The following is a 24,871-nucleotide window of genomic DNA, read 5'->3' as shown; positions in this document are numbered from 1 at the left end:
GTTAGTATGATTGACAACTTTTCTAGCATGATCAACCTGATAATGAGTGAGTAGTCTCTTAGCTAGGGTTTAATGGGTGATTAGGGGAAACCAACATGGGGAATGATTCATGCTTAAATCAATATGCTTTCATATCTTATTTGCTTGCTTGTTTTGATCTTAATACATGCACATGTTATGTTTGATGAAATGTTAAGCCTATGAATCCTTGCATTTACTATCATCTTCTATCCTTTCAACTTGACTTGTAAGACATAACCCAACTCGAGTCTTGTTAGACCATGCATGTGTTGAGTAGGAAAGATTAAGTCGACTTGTAGGTGTTGTACAATCTAATCGATTCGGCTCCGGGACCCAAACTTTCCTAGGATTGTAAGATATAACCCAACTCAATCCATCACAACAATAATTGCTTGCTTATAATTTGAGAACATGTTTGTATGATCATATCCCATGATTCCCCTATGAACCCATGACACCCTAGTGCCTTTAATCAATTGTTTACACCCCTTATCTTTATCCATCTTGCTAGTTTATTTTCATTGCTATTTTAGTTTAGTAACCTTCTACATCAACCCAATTTGTGACACCCCTAGACACTACTAGTTACAATAGAATTCTCATTTCAATACCCGTCCCTTGGGATCCGACCTTTACTTGCCTCTTTACTAATTGTAGAGTTGTTTGTGAAGTATAAATTGTGTTTTGTATCGGCCATTGACCAACGACCACATATGCTTAATTGTGAACACCAAATGGACCCGATCAAAAATGGCGCCGTTGCCGGGGACGGTGTTTAATTGATTTAAGATTTCTTTTATTGTTATTAGTTGTGTCTTTTTCACCTTGGGGAAGTAAAACTCCTCAAGGTTTGTTCTAATTGTTTTTGAGTTGTTTGATATTTTGCATGTCTAGAAGGTTACAAAGAGATTTGTTACATTTTGACCGTGAAATCGAAAGAACCTTGACGAATAATAGGAGACTTGTTAGGAGGAATTTGGGAGGTGTTGGTGAAGTTGTTCAACCCACTAGTGAGTTTGTCAATCCTTTCGCAATAGAAGGAGAAGAGAACCCATTAAACAATATCCCACAAAATCCACCTACAATGCCTAAATTCTCGTCACACTCTATACCCACCGAGGAGGATCTACCAAATGGTACTCCTACACCGCAACATCTCACCGGTAATTTTATTGCCAAGTCCGCCTTCATCCAACTAGTTGAGAGGAGCCAATTCGGGGGAATGCCTAGTGAGGACCCTCATTCTCATATGGAAACCTTTTGCGATTATTGTGAAGCTATCTCTCAAACGGGCGTGACTCAAGACCAAATTAGATGGGTCTTATTTCCCTTTTCGTTAATCGGCACCGCAAAGCAATGGTTGAAGGGCCTTGATAAGGCCACCCTTGGAATAGATTCTTGGAAGAAGTTGGCTCTAGCTTTCTACAAAAATTCTACCCACCGGAAAAGACTAACATGCTAAGAGCTCAAATTACGGGTTTTAAGCAAAGGGATGAAGAATCTTTGTATGAAGCTTGGGAGCGGTTCAAAGGTATTTGTCGCTCATGTCCTCACCATGGACTTAGCGAATGGTTTTTAGTGCAACAATTTTGGAATGGTTTATATGAAGATTCAAGGAACATTCTCAATATGGGATCAAATGGAATGTTCACCGAAGTTGATGACAATCAAACATGGAACAAGATTGAGGAAATGGCGGTCCATAATTCACAATATAGTAGACCTCGCAAGGCTACTAGAGGAGGAAAGCATGAAGTGGACTCCGTTACTCAATTGGGTGCTCAACTTAGTGCTCACATTGACACAATCAACTTGAAGTTTGAACAAGCTATGGCTAAACTTGAGGAAAACTCAAAATCATCAAAGCATCATGTCAATGCCATGACGGCATCCTCATCAATCCCAAGTGGGATATGTGAGAATTGTGGAACTATGGGTCATGACTCAAGTGAGTGTAGGGGAACAACCGAACAAGTTAATGCTTTCCAAGCTTACAAAAGTGGCACCCCTTATTCAAATTTTTACAATGAAAACACCAAGTTCCATCCAAATCTCTCATACAAAAGCCAAAATGTTCAAAACCCTCAAACAACATACACTCCACCACCCATGAGAAATCAAAATCAAAGATCCTTTTACAATCAAAACCAAGGTTACCAAAATCAAAATCCATACAATCACCACAATGACCAAGGTTTTGATGTCCAAAAAGCGGTCCTCCAAATGCAAAAGAATCAACAAGAATTTTTCACTCAAATGCAAAAAGATAGCCAAGCAAAAGACACCACCATCAACAACATTCTAGCTCACACCAAGATGTTGGAAACACAATTGACTCAACTAGCATCTTCAAGCTCACAAAGACAAAAGGGGCAATTACCACCTCAAAGTAATCCCCCTAGACATGAAACGGTTAGTGCCATTCACTTGAGAAGTGGTACAAGATATGAAGCACCGAAGGAGCAAGTTGAGGATGAAGTTGTGAAAGCTAGTGAAAAGGAAGAAGTTGTGCAAAGTCCCAAAGAAGGGGAATCATCAAAAGAAGAAAGTTCGAAGAAAAATGAAGACAAAGCCAAAGAAAAGGAGCCCATTGTGATTAGACTTCCTTTTCCAAGTCGTCAAGCCAAGCCCAAATTTGATGATCAACTTGGAAAGTGCATGGAAATTGTGAAGAACTTAGAAGTCTCAATTCCTTTCACGGAATTAATCAATCACGTTCCGGCCTATGCAAAGTACATGAAAGATATCCTCACAAAGAAGAAGTCGATCCGGAAACTTGAGACTATCGCCTTCACTAAGGTGAGTAGTGCAATACTTCAAGGGAGTTCACCTCCAAAGTTAAAGGATCCGGGAAGCTTCTCAATACCGTGTACCATTGGCGACACAACGATCAACAAAGCCTTATGTGATCTAGGGGCTAGTGTGAGTGTCATGCCGTACTCGGTGAGTAAAAGGTTGGGAATGGGAGAGCTTAAATGCACCAATATCACTCTTCAAATGGCCGATAGATCGACAAAGACACCATTAGGGATATGGGAAGATGTCCCCGTGCGAATTGGGAAGTTTTTCATCCCGGTAGACTTTGTCATTGTTGATATGGAGGAAGATTCCAACATTCCAATCATCTTAGGAAGACCTTTCCTACACACCGCGGGTGCGGTGATTGATGTGAAACATGGAGAGCTCACTCTAGAAGTGGGAGATGAAAGCATAACTTTTAATCTTGACAAGACCATGAGAGCTCCTCGTTTGCATGAGCCATGTTTCATGATTGATCATTATAGCCGAAAGGATGAGAGCAAGAAATCGGAACTCCAATGGAGGAAGAAAGTTGAAGATGCTCCATTCAAAGAGCAAGTGAATTGTGACAAGGAGAGCTTGCAAAGCTCATCAAAATCAACCAAGGAAGAAGAGGATGGCCTCATTGGCCAAGAGAAGAAATTGGGAGAGTTGTCTCCATCTAAGCAAGAGATTTTAAATGATCAACTCAATGAAGTTTGTGGTCTTTGGGACGACGAATTTGAAGGGATCTTTAATCCCTACATTGGGCATGCCATCGATCATGATCAACAACAAGGGCCACGGTCTATTGAGGACCTCTACCATAACAATGAACAAGCTTTTAATTACTTCTTCGAGGTGTTGAGCAACATCAACAACACCTTGAACATGCCCCCTTGACATCTCATCAAGAATGAGAGTTTGGTGGAGTCCTCCCTAAACCACCACTTGTAAATATTTCTAACTCCCTAACTTACATTTCAATTCTTGTATTGCATTTTTTGTCATTTTTGGATTTTTATTTACCTTGATCAAAATAATTGTCATGAAAGAGAGAAGTGAGGGAGGGATTAACAATTTCAATTGATGTGTAGTGCTTTACCTTAGTGTGGGGATGGCAATTGCCTAGGCCATTCATGCCTTAGTAGTGCCCCCACAATGAAGAACACAAGAAATGAAGAAGAATGGAAGAATGGTAAAGGGAAATGCATTGTGCACGAATGAAGTGAATCCGGGTACAAAGGACCAGAATCCGAGCGGACTCCTGAGAATCCGCCCGTCTGCGGCAAAAATCCGAGCGTCCTGAGAAGACGCCCGTCCTGAGCTGAGCTGAAATTGAAGAATTCTTGACTGTTGAAGAATCCGAGCGGATTTCTGGAAAGACGCCCGTCTCACAGAATCCGTCCGTCTTTTATACAAGACGCCCGTCTTGCAACTGAAGAAAACAAAGAAAAATCTCTGGACTAGAATCCGTCCGTCCTGCACAAAATCCGCCCGTCCCATCACAGAAGAATCCGAGCGGATTCCCCAGAATCCGCCCGTCTCTAGGCGGGATTTTGAAAATTTTGAAGCTGTAGAATCCGCACGGATTGCGCCCAATCCGCACGGATTGTCCCTGCGTTTTGAAATTGTCGACTTCCTTATAACCCACCCCACCTTCATTCCTTCCTTCATAAACACTACCCACAAAATCAAAACCCTCACCCTTCCATCATAAAAATAAAAACCCTCAACAAAATCCACAAAAATCAAATCAAACCATCCTTCCAACAACAAATTAATCATTCATCCTTCATCAAAAATCAAAACCAAGCACAAAATCGTCACCCTTTGAGTCGATTTTTGTTCTCATAAAGGCAAAGCCTTTCACCTTCAAAATCGATTTGGGCATTCTACAATTTGAAGATTTTTGATTCTTTTCTTGGTTAGTTCATCAAATGGCAAGAACCAAGGGACCAACAAAGGCACCAAAGGCAAAGGCTCTCTCTCAAAGGCAAAAAGCTCTCCAAACAAAGAAAGCTTTGGCAATGGTGGTATCAACACCAAACTTGGAAGTGCAACAACAACAACAACCTTCTATGGGACCATCAACACCTTCTACTCCGGTAATTAATCAACTTTTGCATTATCCGGAGGTAAATGTCATTTCCGATACCCATAGAAATACCTTTGTCAAGTTTGCTATGAAATCTTTTCAATCCACCAAATTCGTTTGTCAAAATACCTTGGAAAAATTGGGGGTTCTTGAACAAACAAAAGCCTTTTTCAAAGCCATGGGGTTGAAGAAATTGTTTGAAATAAAGGAAGTAACATACCCCTCCCTTGTCTTGGAATTCTTAAGTTCTTTAAAAGTGACAAAAGTTGAGAATAGGGAAAATATTGAGTTTCGTCTAGATAACACTAGTAGACGCATTACCTTTCCGGAATTGGGTGAAATTTTGGGTCTTAGCGATGAACATAAATATTATAAGCAATATGGGAAGTATGATCCCGAGCCTCTTTGGGAGGCAATCTCTGGTAAGAAATTTGAGGATTTTCATGCATGTCGTGCTCTCTTGGTCCATCATCCGGGCATAAGAGTATGGCACAAGGTTGTGGGAAATACCATAATTGCTAGGAAAGACACCAATCATTTCACAAGACTTGATTTTATTCTCCTTAAATCGGCTTTGAATATCGGAAGAATTCACACCAAGCCCTACAATTCCTTGAGGCTCTTGGTAGATAGATGGCTTAATGTTGATAGTGGGAAGAAGGGTACGACCGTTATTGTCAATGGCGGCCTAGTCACACTCCTAGCTAAGCACTTTGATCCTAATTTCAATAAGGATAGCAAGTACAAAGCAAAGGGGGGTGGCCATCTTGTCGATATGCCTATTATGATTCACAAGTTCAAGTGGGTTGCTCATAACCCCCTTGACACTAAGTATGGATGGCTAACTAGTGAGGCTCGATCATTCACTTTACCCGCGAAGATTTGCCGTCTAAGTGTCCACCGGACCAACTATCTACTTCCCCTATCCAAAGAAGCCGAGTACATCATTCAACAACAAAAGGGTGATCTTGAAACCCCCTCCTCTTCCATTGTTATACCACCTTACCCCTTTGTGTATGAAGAATTCAAACCACAAGGAATTGAAATTGGGAAAGACTATGTCACTCTTCTTATGCAAGCAATGCACAAGCAAGCCTACAAAGATCGGAAGAATGCTTATTTGGCTCAATATCCTCCCCTCTTACATTTAGCTAGGCAAGGACTCCTTGATCCCTCTTGTCCTTTGCCTAGTTGGGCGGATAGAGAAGCCTTATTTCCGGGTGCATCTAGGGACGTGGTGGAAGACAATGAGGTTGTTGGAAATGGTGAAGAAATTGATGATAATATTGAGGAAGAAGCAAGTGGAGATGAAGAAAGGGATGGTGAAGATGGTGAAAATGATAATGAGGAAAGTGATGAAGAAAGTACCAAGGAAAGTGGTAATATCTCTACTTCTCTTGAGGGAAGTGATGATGATAGCATGATGGAAGACTAGCCTTGGAGACTCCTACTCTCCCACGGTTTGTCTATATCTCTTTGTATTTTATTTCATTTTGATCATTGTTGGTTTAGTCCTAGCAACATCAAAGGACTCACACCTCGGTACCATTGAGGTGTTCTTTATTGTTCCCATTTGTAAAATCCAAAATGATAAATCTAGTTTCATGCATAGCATAGTGTGTGCATGAACTATACCCATCCTTTGACATTAGCAATAGTGTCTTATTTGGTTTGGGGAAGTTGATGCATACACAACGGGAGGTAATCTAAATTATCCTCTCCGTCATAACAAAAACCCATGCATCATGTAGTATAGCTTAGTGTAGAATTGCATTTAGTATAGAAATCATGCATCATTTTTGCATAATTTCCATCATTTTGGCCATTGAGGACAATGCCCATATTAGTGTGGGGATGGGAATTCTAACACTTAACTTTTATTCAAAAAACCATAAAAATTTGAAAAATTTGAAAAACCAAAAACAAGTTCATTTCCTTTGTATATATTGTCTTGTATATATTGTGTTTGTTTTATCCTTGTTCACTTTGATTGACTACGCCACATCCGAGACATGAGGATATTGAAGACCGCATGGTATGATCTTTCCAATCTCCTTTTTCCTCTTTATGTTAATGACTATGTGGCTTTATTTTGATTGATGCGGTAAAACAATGTGAACTTAGGATTGCATTTAGTTTATATGGCATATTAGTTGGTAGAATCATATGCATTAGGATGTATAAATGTTAGTTGCATCATGGCATGTAGTTGCATGTTAGAAAAATCTTGTGAAACCGTCTACTTGGGAAGCTTGACAAGTGTATATAGGCCCTAGTAGATGCTTTTTATTCTTAAGACTTTGCTTGTTAGAATGCTTGTAAAACACCCTAGGATGTGTCATGCTAGTATCCTTTGACCCATGGTTTAAGGCCGAGTCAAGAGTACCTTGTGGTGTGATAACTCCTTGGCTACCGTTTATTCCAAGGTGACCCTTGAAACCATGCATACTTCCATCATTCATCCATGTTCTACCATACATTTTTGTCATCAAAGGGAATGGGCACAAACAAAAAAAAAATCAATTTGAGTTCAATGAAATGAAAAGTGAAAGAAAGTTTGCAAATTGCATCAAAAAGAAAAGAGGAGCAACAAAAATAGACTCCTAAAGCTTCAAATACAAGGCACCCTCGTTACTAATTGGGGTGACTTTGAAAATGTTCAAAAAAGAAATGCAAAGAAAGTTGTCAAGTATTGAAATGCCAAAAATCAAAAGAAAAGGCAAGAAAGTGTTCTCAAATGTTATATGCCACAAGAAATTGGGGGGAAAAACAAAAACAAAAGCAAACTCCCAAAGTGAAACTCAAATTCTATCGATCCCTTTATCCATCGTATCCATTTTTGTGCATGGTAGAGAGGGGACGACCCTTCTTCTTGTCTAGGTAAGAGGGGGAATTCCGCGATCCTCCAGTGTTTCTAACACCATAGGGAGTCTACTCTTGACAAAAGCATTTAACGATTGAGGACAAAGGTACCCTAGCTTGACACCTTTTGGAGGTGATTTATTGGTATCCTTCTGGGCTTAGTAGTTTGAACAAATTGCATCTATGAAGGATTGTGTACCCTTGAATTGCTTCCCTTGTAGATAATTTCCGCCACTTAGATGAGGAAAGTGGCTATTCTTTTGTAGATGCATCCATTATGTGATTTTTGTGTGCTTAATGTTTGGATGTGTCGCCATTTTGGCAAGACCCACCTTGCCTTGCAAGAAGGCATCCTACCTCATGGTTGTCTTGTTGTGAGTTGAAGGGGCGGAGTGAGACCCGCTAATTGTCTCATATCGGCTATTATTATTAGGTTAGGTTAGTATTGGTCCTAGTCTTTGTCACCTCTTTACTCGGGACGAGCAAAGGTTCGGTTTGGGGATATTTGATGTGACCATAATTGGCGCATATTTAGCCCCCGAATTACCATTGTTTCCATGCTTTTTAGTGCCTATTTGGGTCATTTCTTATCTTTAGTTCTTTGTTTTGCATATTCTTTGAGATTTTGATCCCTTGGTAGGAAAGGAGTAAGAATCTTGCATTTTCGTGGCAAAACGAGGCTAAATTGATTGTATTCAATGACCAAGCATCAAGAAGAGACAAGACTAGAAGGCCTTTGTACATATCATAGTAGAAGAGCAATGTCGAGAAAAGATCCTTGAGTCTCCGAGGAAATCCCCAAGGAATTTATGAAGAAAAGGGAAGAAAAAGAAGAAGAATTGACGCTGACCAACAATCCGAACGGATTGCAGACAATCCGCCCGTCCGTCCAGCACAATCCGAGCGTCCCTCCTTGGAATCCGCTCGGATTCCCCCAGCACAATCCGAGCGTCCCTCTCCTGAATCCGCTCGGATTGCCCAGCCCAAATCCGGCCGTCCCGACCCTAATCCGCACGGATTTCAGTACAGCACGGATTTCATTCTTCAAGCTACGAAAAGACTCCCTTCCCTCGAAAAAGACCGGAGTCTCCCTAAGTAGGGACTTAATCGTCATTTAAGCTCTTAGTTAACCTAATGCATCCTCCCTAATTTTCACTATAAATACCCCATTAGTCTAAATTAGAGGAGCATGTTCCTTTTATCAAGAATTAGAGTAGTTAATATCAATCAAATCTCTCTTTAATATTGTAATCAAGTATTAATCAAGTTTTAATCCAAGATCTAGTTTCTTAATCTCTCTCTTGTTCTTACTTTATTTTGGGTAATTGAAGATTATTTGGGTTATTTTGGGAGATTGACAACCTCTCAATCTAGGATTCAAGTACTTCTATTATTCTTGCTTTATTATTGGAATCATTAGTAGGTATAATCTCTTAATCCCTTTTTAATTATTGCTAATTACTTTCATTTATTCATCATGTTTCATTATGTTAGTATGATTGACAACCTTTCTAGCATGATCAACATGATAATGAGTGAGTAGTCTCTTAGCTAGGGTTTAATGGGTGATTAGGGGAAACCAACATGGGGAATGATTCATGCTTAAATCAATATGCTTTCATATCTTATTTGCTTGCTTGTTTTGATCTTAATACATGCACATGTTATGTTTGATGAAATGCTAAGCCTATGAATCCTTGCATTTACTATCATCTTCTATCCTTTCAACTTGACTTGTAAGACATAACCCAACTCGAGTCTTGTTAGACCATGCATGTGTTGAGTAGGAAAGATTAAGTCGACTTGTAGGTGTTGTACAATCTAATCGATTCGGCTCCGGGACCCAAACTTTCCTAGGATTGTAAGATATAACCCAACTCAATCCATCACAACAATAATTGCTTGCTTATAATTTGAGAACATGTTTGTATGATCATATCCCATGATTCCCCTATGAACCCATGACACCCTAGTGCCTTTAATCAATTGTTTACACCCCTTATCTTTATCCATCTTGCTAGTTTATTTTCATTGCTATTTTAGTTTAGTAACCTTCTACATCAACCCAATTTGTGACACCCCTAGACACTACTAGTTACAATAGAATTCTCATTTCAATACCCGTCCCTTGGGATCCGACCTTTACTTGCCTCTTTACTAATTGTAGAGTTGTTTGTGAAGTATAAATTGTGTTTTGTATCGGCCATTGACCAACGACCACATATGCTTATTTGTGAACACCAAATGGACCCGATCAATAATATTGTATGACGATTAATTTATCAAACCATTGCCACATAGCAAAAGAAAGAGGTTGCCCAATTTCCAGCCCATTGCCACATAGACACCACCATTTGTCTAAACACAAACAAACGGAATGGGATGCATATCCTACATATTATCCACAAAAAGTAGGGGTGATGCCCTTCCATTACAAACTGATAAAACTATCATGATTCCATATCCAACAGGATGCCACAGATGAAAACAACATGAACCAAAGGCGTTTCAAAAGACGCCTTGTACTTAGATAACCAGATACTCAGATAACCGTAAACGAAGTTAATACAATGCAACAGAACCCCAATTACACCATCACAAAGTCCATAAGATATACATGACTTTTACTAAGCCTACATGTCAGCCACAATCCTGCCACAATCCTGCCAAACGCAAAGCCGCTTCCATGACTTTTAGTAAACCTACATATCAGACATGAGAAAAAAAAACGATGTAAACCTTGTACTTAAATAAATGTGATCAGTTAAAACTGACGATAAAGACAAATGAAAAATGAGATTAATTTTGAATACCTTACGCTTGTTCTCCTGCCAACGTAACAATTTGAGCGCGACGTCCTTCCTATATACAGCCAACGCCTTGAAGTTGCTCTTGTCTTCCCACAGATCTTGGTTGCGTCCAGCTTCTAACCACTTGAGAACATGAACGCCGCAATCAAACCTTCACCAAAACAAAACTAAAATAAGTACCAACACAGGCGGCCTTACTATATCATCCGTGCACAAACACCTTATGTCCAGCATACAAAAATCAAATAAAAACATGGGACATATCGTCGCGACGCACATACTGCATTAAATGTACCTAGCAACTGACTTAGTGTGACATACTCAGGTGATAAGTAAATAAAAAAAGATGTGTACTTACAGATTTTGCTGTTGAGGAACAGTCAGAGTCGAAAACTTAGCTAGAGGCACCCCTACAAGATGCTTGTACCCTTTGGACCGGCATAAGATCTTGAAGACATTACTAACCTAGAACAAAACGATACATTGAACCTATTAGTTATGAATCATTAAGGAAAGCATTATCTGAACGAAAACATTTATAATATTTAAAAAAATATACCACTTCCGCAGCAAGTTCAGTGTCATCCCGGATATCCTTAGGACGTAGTGAGTTCAGAATATAGTTCGTCTTCATCTCCAGATCACACACGATAAGAAACCAGTGTTCGTTATCAATGATGGGTATAAAAATCTGTTGACAAAATTACAAGACGTATGGTATGAATGAAATGAGTTTGGTCTTCATAAACGAAAAATACAGAGTGTTACATACCCACATTTAAAAAAGACACAACAATATACTTACAGCTTTCACACACATCCCATCTTTAGGCATATATGATGTTTTGATGTAATTGCGACCAAGATTTTTATCTCGTTGAGGATTGAGATGCTAGAATAGACAAACATATCGATTAGTAAGTCAAACATACAAACTGATAATATTAATTGAATCACGGATGAAAAGGGTAACACTCACACGTGCGGTAGATGGGATATACAACAAATCTGGCTTGAGCATAGTTGAATAGATCCCGAACATATCGATCACCTAAATTGAAAAAAACGAGTGTTGTTGTATACTACATAAAATAGAAAGAAACACGTATGAAAATTAAGAAGTGACCATACCATATCCACAACCCATTTCCGAGGTCTCGGAGAGCACATGCCCTCTTTTGTTACTTGCCCAAAGCTTGACTCGACGACTACGTCACTACAAACATAACGTATACACCAACGAAAAAGCTCAGTATGTGCTATTTCTAACAACGCATATAAGGTTGACAAGGTAAACATGCTAAAAAGGATGAAACATTACTCTTTAGCTGATTCTCCCGCACGTAGAAGGAACACGTAGTCTAACAGTGCATATCAAGATATTCCACTTCTGTCTGACCGCTTGTTTCCTTTAAAAAAACGAAGAAGGAAAATATAATTAGTAAGATTAACGATCACTTGCAAACAAAAAAGAAAAAAAAAAGAAAAAAAAAATAAAAATATGGGTGCTTGCCCGGATTTGACGTTGAGACGCTTCGCAGCCATCAACACTTGTTTTGATAATTCGTTCTGAGGGCACGAAAAAAAGAAAACAGATTTCATCTTCTTTTAAGAAGGATCTTGCCAATTGCAGCCCCGATCTAGACTGGATGATTCAATATGTGTAAAACTTGTTAATGAGAAATTTGTGATTACTTATTTACTAAACGTACATAGACAAAAAAAGGACGTATCTTACATTTATGATCTGAGTTTTGAGCATTTGGCGGCACCCCGTATATATCTCCATGTAACACATCAGATAAATGCCATCGTCCACGACGTCAATCACATGCGTTTTGGGGACGAATTCTTCACATGAGTAAAACGGGACTGCCTTAAATCTGGATGATTTAGGGGTCATGTCACATCGAACAAAATCCTCTGAAAAAGTCAGATTACCATCAGAAACATTAACGGAGTGAAGAAAACTAAATCCAACGTTTGACAAAGTGAACTGTATGCGCAAAATCATATTATCACCACCATGCGACGAATCGAGAAGTCTACTGAATTAGGACGCATAGGATGAATGACTTCAATCTTTCGGGACAACATGTTGACACAAATCGAGATGCGGCTCACGGAGTGTAAATGGGAACAAAGACTGGTTTTGAAACACATATATCAGCCTTAGTGGAAACATAAAATGGACAAAACTGACGAATGTTACTAAAAATAAAAAAGACATAGTTGAAGCTCACCAGTTTGACTTTATCGTATTCGGTTATATTTTCACATTTAATTCCGTGAAGTTAAACATATTTAACAAAAATAATAAAGTCAGGTAGGACAATAGCATATTAATGCAAGAATATCTATATAGGAAAATACATCATTGATTAAAACTAAAGGTTAAAACAAACATAGATCAATCATAGGATAACTTACATTATGAGTAACAAAAGTGTATAAACGCAAAGGGGATGAGGCAGCTTTTAACTCCTCTCGCTTGTTCAATATATTAGCCCATGCATTTATCACATTTGTAGAAATCTTTGTGTCTGAGATAAAGGACATTAAATCGTATCTTCTTAGCTGGAACAAACGATTCCTGAACAATACCTCGCTGAAAATAACAAGACAGTCAGAAACATTAAACAAAAAATATAGATACGTTCTGATATATTAACGAATTACCCCACAAACTGATCACGATTAAACATTTAACTTGAAATTGAAATAGGTTGTAAAAAAAAGATTATAAATACCTATCATCAGATCCCTCCTCAAAAACCAAGTCATAAACATCTTTCTCCGGTTGGCTCAATTCAGAAAACATAGATATATTCCTTTGAATAAAGGGTGACTTGTATACATTTGGAACAACTACGTCTCTCTTGTTCTCTATGTTGGCAGCATGGTGGACTACGTGAACTGATTCAACAGGTGCATTAGGACAGTCCGGAGAAACAACAGGTGCATTAGGAGCAGCAGACGGGGGGGGGGGGAACAACGGTGCATTAGGACAGTCCGGAGAACCAGCTGGTTGCGATTTATCTTGAGATTGAAATAGGTTGAAGGTCGGGAACTAAGGAGCAACTCGTCTTTTCTTTGGTACAGGTACATCCATTGGATCCTTGTTGAACGCGTTACCCAACGCGATGGCCGCTGCCACAAAGGTAGGATCGTTCCAACAAGGGTCGTCATTGCGCCTTCGGTGTAGATGGAACACGACCGCCATGAACCTCGGAGGCGACCTACCCCCATAGCGGCGTCTCCTTAACGGTGCGTGAATCGCACCAACCCGGGCGAGCGGCGATTCATCGGTGCGCATGTCATTGCCACCAACAATCGGGTCACCCCGTCCGCGATCGACTTTTGTCCCAACCTCATCTTCAGGTACAATAGGTGGTGTTAACTGGAAACCCCCTAGTAGAGAGTCTGCCATGGCGGACAGCTGACAAACAACTGCAGAATTCGGCATTATACGCTTGGCAGTATTAATAGAATCTGCAAAATTCTGAAATGCAGTAGCAAGGGCTTTCGCTGTGCTTGCCAGCGTTTCAATGCAAGAACTGACATGTGATCTGTTGGCATCGTGCCCATCACGTCCATTGTTGTCAGCCGCATCATCCTCATCATTGCCAACAATATCATCATCCTCAGACACAACATCAGTCTTTTTCGCCACGACTCTCCACATACCCGTGACCAAAGCAATCGGGTGCTTTACCAACTAACGTATCAATGAAACCCGAACCAAACCGATGAGCTTCCCTTTTTTCTTTAGATATTCGCAAAGATATCGCTTCCTTCGTCCATGTACATAATGTTGGGAACACCCGCTTAACTGATCTAGCCTTAAAAACCATCCTATCGAGGTAAATGAAAATTAAAACCATTATAGGACCTTTATAGATCTTCTTGCAGCTCCCATTGGCCTCCTTCTCCTTCTCATCTCTCCACTGTTCGACACTTGCATTTAAGTTTCTTCGGGTAAAATCGCACCATCTCAGTTTTGGAATCAAGGAGACATCGCTCAAACACTTGAGTATTCGCACACTTGGAACACTTCCCTTAATTCCCATAAGAAACGCAAACATAACATATACGATAAAATTTCTCTTGAAATCGTCCCCACCTTGTCTCTGTTCAGCCATCTTATGCAATATGTGGGTGTTGGTAACTCTGTCAACACCCTCAAACTGAGACTTCCATGCATTAACCATCTCTAGAAACACCTCGGTCTGATCAAAACGAGTCGCTTGCACTATTTCTACCTCACCCATAGGTAACCCCATGGCAAGATGAACATCTTCATCGCGAATAGGCAGCTGGTTGTTTAAGAGGGAAGACGTGAATGGATCAAATCCTGAGACAAGCCAGTGTGCTAACTGCCCGGGAAGGATATCCGTTTTAAGGCACAGGATACCGCCAAAGCCTATCTCTTGAATGTCTGAGATTTGATTGTCGGAGAGGCCACTATTGATGAACTGTAGAAGACCGCTAGGACTCATCCTTGTTTTCAATACCGGAAAATCTTCAGAAGGATCACATCCAGCTTGTTGCATACTTGTGACAGGGACTTCTTGATGTCTGCTTGTCCCTGCTCCGTCTAGTGCCGACGTTTCTGAACGTGTTCTCTTCATAATGACACCTGTAATCATAAAACAATGTAGATGTCAATGTAATCAATGTACCTAACAAACAACAAATGCGTATGGACATATGTGATAAACTGAACCTATATCTCACGGTGCAAAACACATAGTAGCCTCATTGAAAATGACCAAGCTAAACAAAAACAAGCCATGAAAAACGTTTCCAGAAACAATATGCATAGGTACATTGATACACACAACATAAACTAAAAAACGTATCCAGCAACTCATTCAACGTACATATAACCCGTATTGACGTACCTGACTGGCACATAACCCCATAAATGAACAAAACTCACATCAACACACAAACAATCCATGAAAAAAATACTCTCCCTACATACCAAGGGCATCACAGATACGTTACAGCGGAAAAAAAATAAATTGCAGACCAAATGCAGATATGGTCACCCTCTTGAAAGGGCACTAATGCAGTCATTGTTATTAAACTCAAAATAACGTACGTATGGACTAAATGACGTGATTAACGCGTATTAAAGTGCACCTACACCCTAAAATACTCATTAAGTGTAAAACTCCAACTGAAACACACAACAAAACAAAAACAAATAAATAAAATAATACAAAAAGTCAAAAAAAGCATATATCAAGCACCTTATGCCAAGCATACAAAAATGCCACAAATACGTAGGACATATCATTAAGTCAAACAAACCACATGAATGTACCTAGCAACTGACTTAGTGTGACTGATAACCGTTGTGACGTACCTAGCTGATACAGAACCATTTAAACGTATCAAAAAGGCAGATAAAGCACACACAAACTTAATTCTGAAAGCAAACACAAGGTCATAACGTGGAAAATACACATAAAATTAGCTCAACAAGAAAAACCAAAAAAAAAGGGTTGTAAACAACACAAATTTCAGGAAGAAAAACTTCAAAACTACAATCATGTTAAACTTAGAATGATAACACAGCAAAAAGGAGGAAAAAAAATGTAAAATCGAACAAAAAAAGTAGGGAAAATATAATACCTAGTTGAGAATACACCAAGACGATGATGCTCTTAAATTGAAACAGAACAACAACCTGCATGCAACCGAACGGAAGTAAATATCAAATAAAATCAATGAATAAGCCGAACATAAACAAAAATAAACCTAAAATTAATCACGACAGTGAAACAAATACCTAATTAACAGAAACTCAACTATAACGCAGATAAACCTGCATTAATGATTTCGAAAGACAACGAGAAGTTAGATTCAACTTATTAAAGGATAATTCAGCTTAATAAAATAAAAAATCGAAGAAATAGGCATTAACAACTAAAAGTTGAAGATCAAATCATACCAAAATACTTGCGAAGTTCATAGAAATAGAGCGATTAAGGAAAGTAGAACGAGTAAACGGCAGACGAATGATAATCGATCATCGTTATCAACAATTAATTCACCGCAAATTGACGAACAACTGATTTGGGGAAGAAATTAGGGTAAACCTGCATTAATGATTTCGAAAGACAACGACGAAGTTAGATTCAACTTATTAAAGGATAACTCAGCTAAATAAAACAAAAAATCGAAGAAATAGACATTAACAACTAAAAATTGAAGATCAAATCATACCAAATTACTTGCGAAATTCATAGAAATAGAGCGATTAAGGAAATTAGAACGAGTAAACGGCAGACGAATGATAATCGTTCATCGTTATCAACAATTAATTCACCGGAAATTGACGATGAAATGATTTGGGGAAGAAATTAGGGTTTATGGTGATTTGGGGGAAAAAGGTAGTGAGAAGAACGAAATTAAAAAAAATGAAAGGAGAGAGAAGGAAATGAAAAAATATCACAAATATATATGAACCGCGAAAATTAGAAAAAGTAGGCAGACCGTATAAAATCTGTTATAAAATCCTATTGATGTAGGTCGTTCTCACCGTTTGCACCGAGTGATCGTTCTCACCGGATCCTAAATCTATATATATATATATATATATATATATATATATATATATATATATATATATATATATATATATATATATATATATATATATATATATAGAGAGAGAGAGAGAGAGAGAGAGAGAGAGGTTGAATCATGTGAGGCACCCTTCTTAGGGTGAGGCGGCTGGACACCTTCTAAACCATTGGATTAAACAACTACAAGTGCCTCAGATGTTGACACGTGTCCCTTTATATAACCCAACAAACTGTTGATTTCCCCTTATTCATTTACTCGATCGCGTTTACTCCGTTCAATTTCCCTCTCTTCAGCCCAGATTTCGCCGCCATTTCTCACCGAGCTTCCGTCCACCATGACCACTGAGCTTTTCGATCTCCATTATCATCCGAAAGTTAGGTAATTTCGATCCACTAATGTTCAGATGTAAGCATTCTTTGTCCGGCGTTGTATTTTCTTACACCTGTCTAATGCGATCATGATGCGATCATGATTCTGGTATTAGATTGATATTTTAAGCTGTAGTTACTGTTAATTGCTGTGTTATCTTTGTGAATTGTGTGTTTATTTGAGTTGTTGTGTAATATCGGAATGATCTAGGTTTGGAATTCGGTTTTGTGTGTAATGCGAGTGATTATGCGAATGATTGTTGTGTGGTTTAGTGGACTAGCGGATTTGAAGGTAGTGATCCAGAGGAATTAAGCAAGTTATGGCGGTAATGACAGTGAGCTGTGATTGCATGAGCTGGTTATAGAGAGTTGTAGTGGAATTTGATGAGATCTTGAGTTTATATTTTAGGAAATGAGTGTATGTTTGAGCTGTGAGACGTTAAGCTTGAAGAATACTCGTAATGCTCAAGATGGCGAGAGTTGCGCAGTTTGTGTTTACTGGTATTGGATTGATATTGGTGTTCTTAAGTATCAGGGATCATCGTGCAAAAACTCATTCGGTCTGGGAACCTTGATATACTCATGGGCTGATATTGGTGTTCTTAATGCCACAGGCATCCCGTTCGGTCTCATGGGCTGTTTGAGCACCGTCTCAACTTTAATGGCAGAGTTTAATGCACTGAGAAAGAGCAGTCATCCGTGGAGAGCATATGCATATGCATCCATGACAATTGGAATCTCATTCGGTCTGGGAACCTTGATATACTCAGTCCCTGTGTGGACCAAGGGATACAATTAGACCGCATAATCGACCGTAACCAAGCCTACTAAAATTAATAGCCATGACCTAGAACGACCAGAAAATGACAAGATGAACTCGCAAAAACGCCAAAAACTGTCCAAACCCAAATTGACTCGTACACAAAAATGATCCAAGAGCACCTCACTGGAAATGACTCGAACATGTGATAACCCGATTGGAATGTTTCGTTTGCCGCCCGGTCTTCGGATATCTTTGCGATTTCGTTATCTCTAAACAGTGATCATTTTGATTGAATCTTCTCCCTTGCCCTTGGTTGGTTCACTGTTTCAATTAATCATAGTGGTGCAAACCGATTGTGATGAAAGCTCCTGGGAATTTCTCAGTGTAGATTGAGTTCCGTTAAACTGGAGTTTCTGGTGTATCAGTACCGTCTTAACAATCTTGTTTATTGAACGAGGCGATTAGGCACATATATGTCTCCCTTGATACTGCTGATGAGTTGGCCTGAGCTCATTTTGCTGACAATTTTGGGACACTCAACCTCACTATGGAGGCACAAGAGGTAATCCTTGGTTTGATCTTCACCTAGTCCTTACATTTCGATGATGGTGAAAAATGAGTGTGGTTGATGTGGCTATTCTTTAACACTGATTTTGAATGAGATTCACAAAATCATATCCTAAATTCACAAAATAAAGACCCAGTTTCATAAAGTTAGGTCTTAGATTCACAAAATCAAGTCCAGCATTCACAAGATTAGCCCCAAGTCACAAAATCAAGTCCAAGATTCACAGTATTATGTCCAGGGTTCACAAAATTAGGTCCAGGATTCACAAGTAGGGATGTCAGTGGGGCGGGTTTTGGCGGGTCTCGCCCCGCACCCGCCCCACTTGGGGCGGGCGCGGGTAATGATTTGACGGGTCATGGGGCGGGGATGGGTTTCAAAACTATCATTCGTCGCGGGTCGTGGGGCGGGGATGGGTATCACATGAAACCCGCCCCATACCCACCCCGCCCGCCCCGCTCCGCATGTCCCCGCTCCGCTTATACCCGTCTCATTCATCTCCAAATCACCAACCCACCTATAATAAGTATTAGTAATTATACTATAATAATAAAAGAAAATTATAACAAGAGGATAAAAAGCCCAAACCAATGATACTTGGTAAGAATGCTAACGGAGCTTTAGATGATTTGAGGGAACAATGAGTGAAGCTCTGCTAATTTGATCAAGCAGCTTTGTTTATTTTGCACATGCGTTTCATTGTTTGTAAAACTCTTTCATGGTTTGAAAAACTTGTGTACTAGTTAATTGAATGTATATTTTGCGAAAACTTATTTGTATAAGTAGTACGACTAGTATATTTTAGATTTTAGATTTATATTTTTTAAAATTGTTTAGGAGGAGATAGGTAATTTGGCGGGTCAACGGGTCCCCGCGGGGCGGGGACGGGTTTGAAAAGTTCAACCCGCCGCGGGTCGCGGGGCGGGTGTGGGTACGCATTATAGACTCGCGGGGCGGGTGCGGGTTACCCCTCCTCCGCACCCACCCCGCCCCATTGACATCCCTATTCACAAGATTAGCTCCAAGATTCACAATATTAGCTCCAAGATTCACAAAATAAGGTTCAAACATAAACCTAATTTTGTGAAACCTCGACTTGATTTTGTGAAGCTTGGAGTATATTATGTGAACCCTAAACCTGGTTCCCCTTATTTAATATTTGTTATGTACTCGTATATCTTAAAGGCTATTAGCTCAAATGGGAGAGCAATATGCAAATCTTGCACAAAGGTATGAGTTCGAATCTCATATAGCCTAGTTAATTTAAGAATTTAGTGTATTAAACTTAAATACAATAACATTGAGGATGAGTTAGCCAAATCCGTACTTAGATGTGCAAACTTGAGGATGAGTAGAAGAAGCTCAAACTTAGATGCGCACAAACGGCGTGCATAAGCCAAAACGTCGTCAGAGCCACTAAAGGAGCAAAGGATTACAATTTTGAGTCCTTTGTAAAGTCAATGTTAGAAATTATCTAAATTGGGTGCAATTGGACATGACAGAAAATGCCAAAACCCAAAAGTCCACTAGAGAAATACCAATTAGGCTTTGAAGTAACAGTAGCAGTCAATAACCAACATGGTAATCGAACCCACACCTTGTGCATTGCACAACGCTCTGCCATTTGAGCTAATTGGTTTTAAAATAATTAAATCATTCCACTAGTTTTCATCATGTGAGTTGTTCCCTTATCTCTACTCCCCGCCATTAGAGGAACGATCAAGAAATTGATTCTCGAGGTGTGCTCTAGTCCTTACCACTTATGATGACCAAGTTTCACAAGACAAGCTCTAAGATTCACTAAACAAGGTCTGGGATTCACAAAACAAAGTCTGAGATTCACCTAATAAAGAAAAGAGCAAAATGGGTTATTTTAACCACTTATGATGATCAAGTTTCACAAAACAAGCCTTAAGATTCACTGAATAAGGTATGAGATTCACAAAATAAGGTCTGAGATTCACCAAATAAGGAAAAGAGCAAAAAAAGTGATTTTAACCACTTATGATGACCAAGTTTCACAAAATAAGCTCTAAGATTCACTGAACAAGGTCTGAGATTCACAAAACAAAGTCTGAGATTCACCTAATAAAGAAAAGAGCAAAATAGGTTATTTTAACCACTTATGATGATCAAGTTTCACAAAATAAGCCTTAAGATTCACTGAATAAGGTATGAGATTCACAAAATAAGGTATGGAATTCACCAAATAAGGAAAAGAGCAAAAAAAGTGATTTTAACCACTTATGATGACCAAGTTTCACAAAACAACCTCTAAGATTCACTGAACAAGGTCTGAGATTCACAAAACAAAGTCTGAGATTCACCTAATAAAGAAAAGAGCAAAATAGGTGATTTTAACCACTTATGATGATCAAGTTTCACAAAACAAGCCTTAAGATTCACTGAATAAGGTATGAGATTCACAAAATAAGAACTGAGATTCACAAAATAAGGCAAAGAACAAAATAAACAAAAAGAACTACGCGAACCAAGAACAACTCCCTTGTATTGAACTTCATGATTGGGATAAAACCCAATGACATAAATGTGTTTTGAAATCGAGTAAGAAGCTTAAATCCTCAGTACTTGATAGTTGATACTTATATCTCATCAAATTAGCAAACAAAAACAAGCTACCCAGACAAGCTTAACACTAAAATCTTCTCATTAACATATCCACAACTGCTAAATGATCCTCAATAATCATCACAGTCCATCTTAAATAGCAACAAATGGTTCACAAAAATTCAATTATTCACAAAAGAAGCTCTGTGATTCACAAAATAGACTTCGAGATTCACAACATCAAAACAAAGACCTGAAGTTCGATTATCATCAAAATTTCACAAATTAAAACTGAAATAGAAAACAATAATTAGAGCTTCAATAAAAGAAAATACTTGTTTCACAAACACTATTATCATCAACCATTGTTTTATCTACAATCTCCATGGCAATTTGAGCTGCAAAAATCGTCAAAAATTATGTAATAAGTAGTACAAAATCGCTAGGTAAAGGAAATCGCGCAATCTGCATCAATTTCGAACATTATATTTACAAAATCGCTCAATTTGATGAAATTCGAACCAAATCTTCTGAAATTATCGCACAATATCATCATAACTGCAATTGTCGATCAATTTGCTCAAATACCTGTTTCCTTGTTGTAGCTTGTTGATCAAAACACGATATTGTTGTAGCTGTGTTGATCGGCAAATCGCTGCAATTGGAATTTACGAACAATCGCTGCTATTGATTAGGTTATGGAGGAGATTTGGGAAAGATGGCTGCAAGTATAAGAAGAACTGTAGCTTGATGATGAAGAAACTTTGAGTACCGTGTTTTTTAATATTTGGGATATAATAAACTCAGTGGGCCAAATTTTGAGCCCAAATTTGAAGCGCGCAACATTCACAGTCCGCCCCAACATGAATGAATTTGATGAGACCGGCCGCCTCGCCGTAATGAGGTGCCTCACCGGATCCGGCCTCTATATATATATATATATAAGATAAGATAAGATAAGATTAGTACACTACAAGGAAAATTGCTAAAATGAATTTTGTTAGCTTTTTTAAATTGAACTACGAATAGTTGAAGTTGCTTCTGCTATTACTCCATACTACATATCATATACTCCCTCTTATTCGCTATAATGTTCTCTCTTTCCCGAAACGGATTATTCAAGTAATGTTCCCCTTTCTTTTTTTGGTAACTTTTACTTTTATTTTATTCATCCATCTCTCCTATCACCAAACCCCACACAACTCTTTTACTCCTATTTTATTACTTTTCTTAATGTTTTGACCCCACAACTCCTTATTTAACCCCTAATAATTCATCTCTCTCTCCTAACATCAACCCCACCAATGTCCTTTATTCATTTTTAATAGTATTTCTCAAGTATCGTGCAAAAAACAAAGGGGAACATTATAACGAATTGGAGGGGGTATATTACAAGTACAGAATACCGAGTAAGATTACTCCTCTACGCCACTATTATTTCACTAGATGGAAAAACGACGAAACAAATATCCCACATTACCGAGGATACTATTTTTAGCTCCAAATGTCAGTATAACAACTTATTGTTTCCGCTGTCAAAAAAAAAAAACTTATTGTTTCCAAAGTTACTCATGCAGCCATGTAGTGAGCACAAAGCAAACTATTCTTTCGCCTTTTACTAAAGAATACCGTGTGCTCACTGCATTTTAGTGGCATAAGTAAGTTTTTGGAGGAAAGCTTTCATGTGAAGCTTCCATCAATTCAAGTTTGAGATTTTCTGACCATTATTTAGTTTGAGATCTCCTGACCATTATTTGGGTGAATAAATGACTCCATTATAGTAATTCCAAATTTGGTGGATGATTAGTTTTGAGTATGACAATGTCGTGAGAGGTTGACACTTGCTTTACATTCTTGATTTTCAATAGCGAGGATCCATCGAACATGCACTGAGTCGATGGGCTTCTCTCCAATGAACCACCACCTTTTTTTACTTCGCCTTTAATTAAACCTATTTTTGTTTGGCGGAATAAAGAGAAGTTCCTTTAATTATTGAAAGATGGAGCTTAATAAACTTAATCTTGTGTGATTAGCTCTCTCCCATGATTCATTTTCATTAAAACTCACTTATCAATTATTTGAACAATAGATGAAAATTTGAAAGAAGAAATATAAAATTAATATGTTCAATTCACGTATTTGAAAGAAGAAATATATAATTAATAAACTTCGTCGAGGGAAGGGTAAGATGCACCACTGTTCAACAAGACAAAGAACAACAAGAACGGCTGTCGGTTGGCAAGAAATGTTGAGATCCATACGATAACGTAGACATCCATACGATATCGGATATTCTATCTCATTAGGGAGTATAATAAATCATAATATTACAAGTCTTCTAATTATATGAGTTGGTTATTCCTAAAGTACAAACTTGGGCATTTTTTCACAGCAGGGTGGTTTTTATATGTCTAATGACTTGGGTTAGATAAATGACTATTTGGTTGTTTAGATTGATTATGTTTTCGTATATATGCAGCATTCATTTTTCCTTGTATCAACTTTAGTTTTCAGTAAGGACTTGTGGAGGTACTTTAGTGTATTTTTGTTTTCGCTTCCAACGTTGCTTTTGGCATGTTGACCACTCGTGAACCATTTGAAAATACAGAACGTGGTTATTTTAGAAGTTGTCGGTTCTTAAATATAGGATCTAAGTTTGCGGGTATGCAATCAGTGACCATTAGTTATGGAGGTTAGAAAGGAAGTTCAAACCTTTATATCTCTGCAAATCACTAAAATTGCCAGGCAATAAAGAGGGGTTGTGTGTACATCAAATCCGTATGAAAAGGGAAATAAATTTGAGCCATGCTATAACTTAGATGATTGAGATTCATGCAGGATAATTGCAATTTGCATTAGAGAGATAGAATAGAATAGAATGAAAAAAGACCAGTTACAAGTGAACTATTTCCGTCCCACATCAAGCAGATAGTTCAAAGGAGAGGACTCCTCAGAATATATAAACCGCAACGGTTGTTTAGAATACTCATACCTTTCTCGGCCTTTTGGCTAAGATCAAGTGTAGTATCTGTTCTTATCAGTTTAATATCTGATATGTGGGCCATTGGCTCACACGATATTAAATTTATTTTTTAAGAGGGGAGGCCCATCAAGGTAGCTTGCTGCCTGGGCCTTCACGCGTCGCCCATGCGTTGCACTATTGCTTGGGCCAGGCGCACCTCTCCAATTCAGTTTAATCATTTATTATTTGCTGCCTAGTTCCTTTTAATCATCTTGGTCTTTTAGCTGGGAAGCCTAAAATTCTAAGCAACAATATGCAGTCGGTGAGTAACTCGTCGCTCGATAATATGCTCTAGTCGTCATATGACGATACTCCTTAGTTCATTGTAGACGTTTTACAAAATTTCCTTAATTATATTGAAAAAAGAATTGAGAAAGTCGATTTTAATACTAAGTGATTTGGCTTGCCACTAAAAC

General features: G+C 38.6%; 3 non-coding genes across 3 annotated transcripts; 2 read left to right on the top strand and 1 right to left on the bottom strand.

The window, feature by feature from the left end:
- Nucleotides 1-1,476: 1,476 nt before the first annotated feature.
- LOC141654228 (small nucleolar RNA R71) lies at nt 1,477-1,583 on the bottom strand. The gene has a single exon (XR_012547792.1). It is a non-coding gene; the product is annotated as a small nucleolar RNA R71 (small nucleolar RNA).
- Nucleotides 1,584-23,008: 21,425 nt separating this feature from the next.
- LOC141654141 (U5 spliceosomal RNA) lies at nt 23,009-23,127 on the top strand. Its single transcript, XR_012547708.1, has one exon. It is a non-coding gene; the product is annotated as a U5 spliceosomal RNA (small nuclear RNA).
- Nucleotides 23,128-24,421: 1,294 nt separating this feature from the next.
- On the top strand, nt 24,422-24,617 carry LOC141654319 (U2 spliceosomal RNA). The gene has a single exon (XR_012547880.1). It is a non-coding gene; the product is annotated as a U2 spliceosomal RNA (small nuclear RNA).
- Nucleotides 24,618-24,871: the final 254 nt, after the last annotated feature.

This window comes from Silene latifolia, chromosome 4 (genome assembly GCF_048544455.1).
Source record: "Silene latifolia isolate original U9 population chromosome 4, ASM4854445v1, whole genome shotgun sequence".
Taxonomy (NCBI): domain Eukaryota; kingdom Viridiplantae; phylum Streptophyta; class Magnoliopsida; order Caryophyllales; family Caryophyllaceae; genus Silene; species Silene latifolia.
The sequence above is the reverse complement of the archived record's forward strand: the minus strand, read 5'-3'. Positions and strand labels throughout refer to the sequence as shown.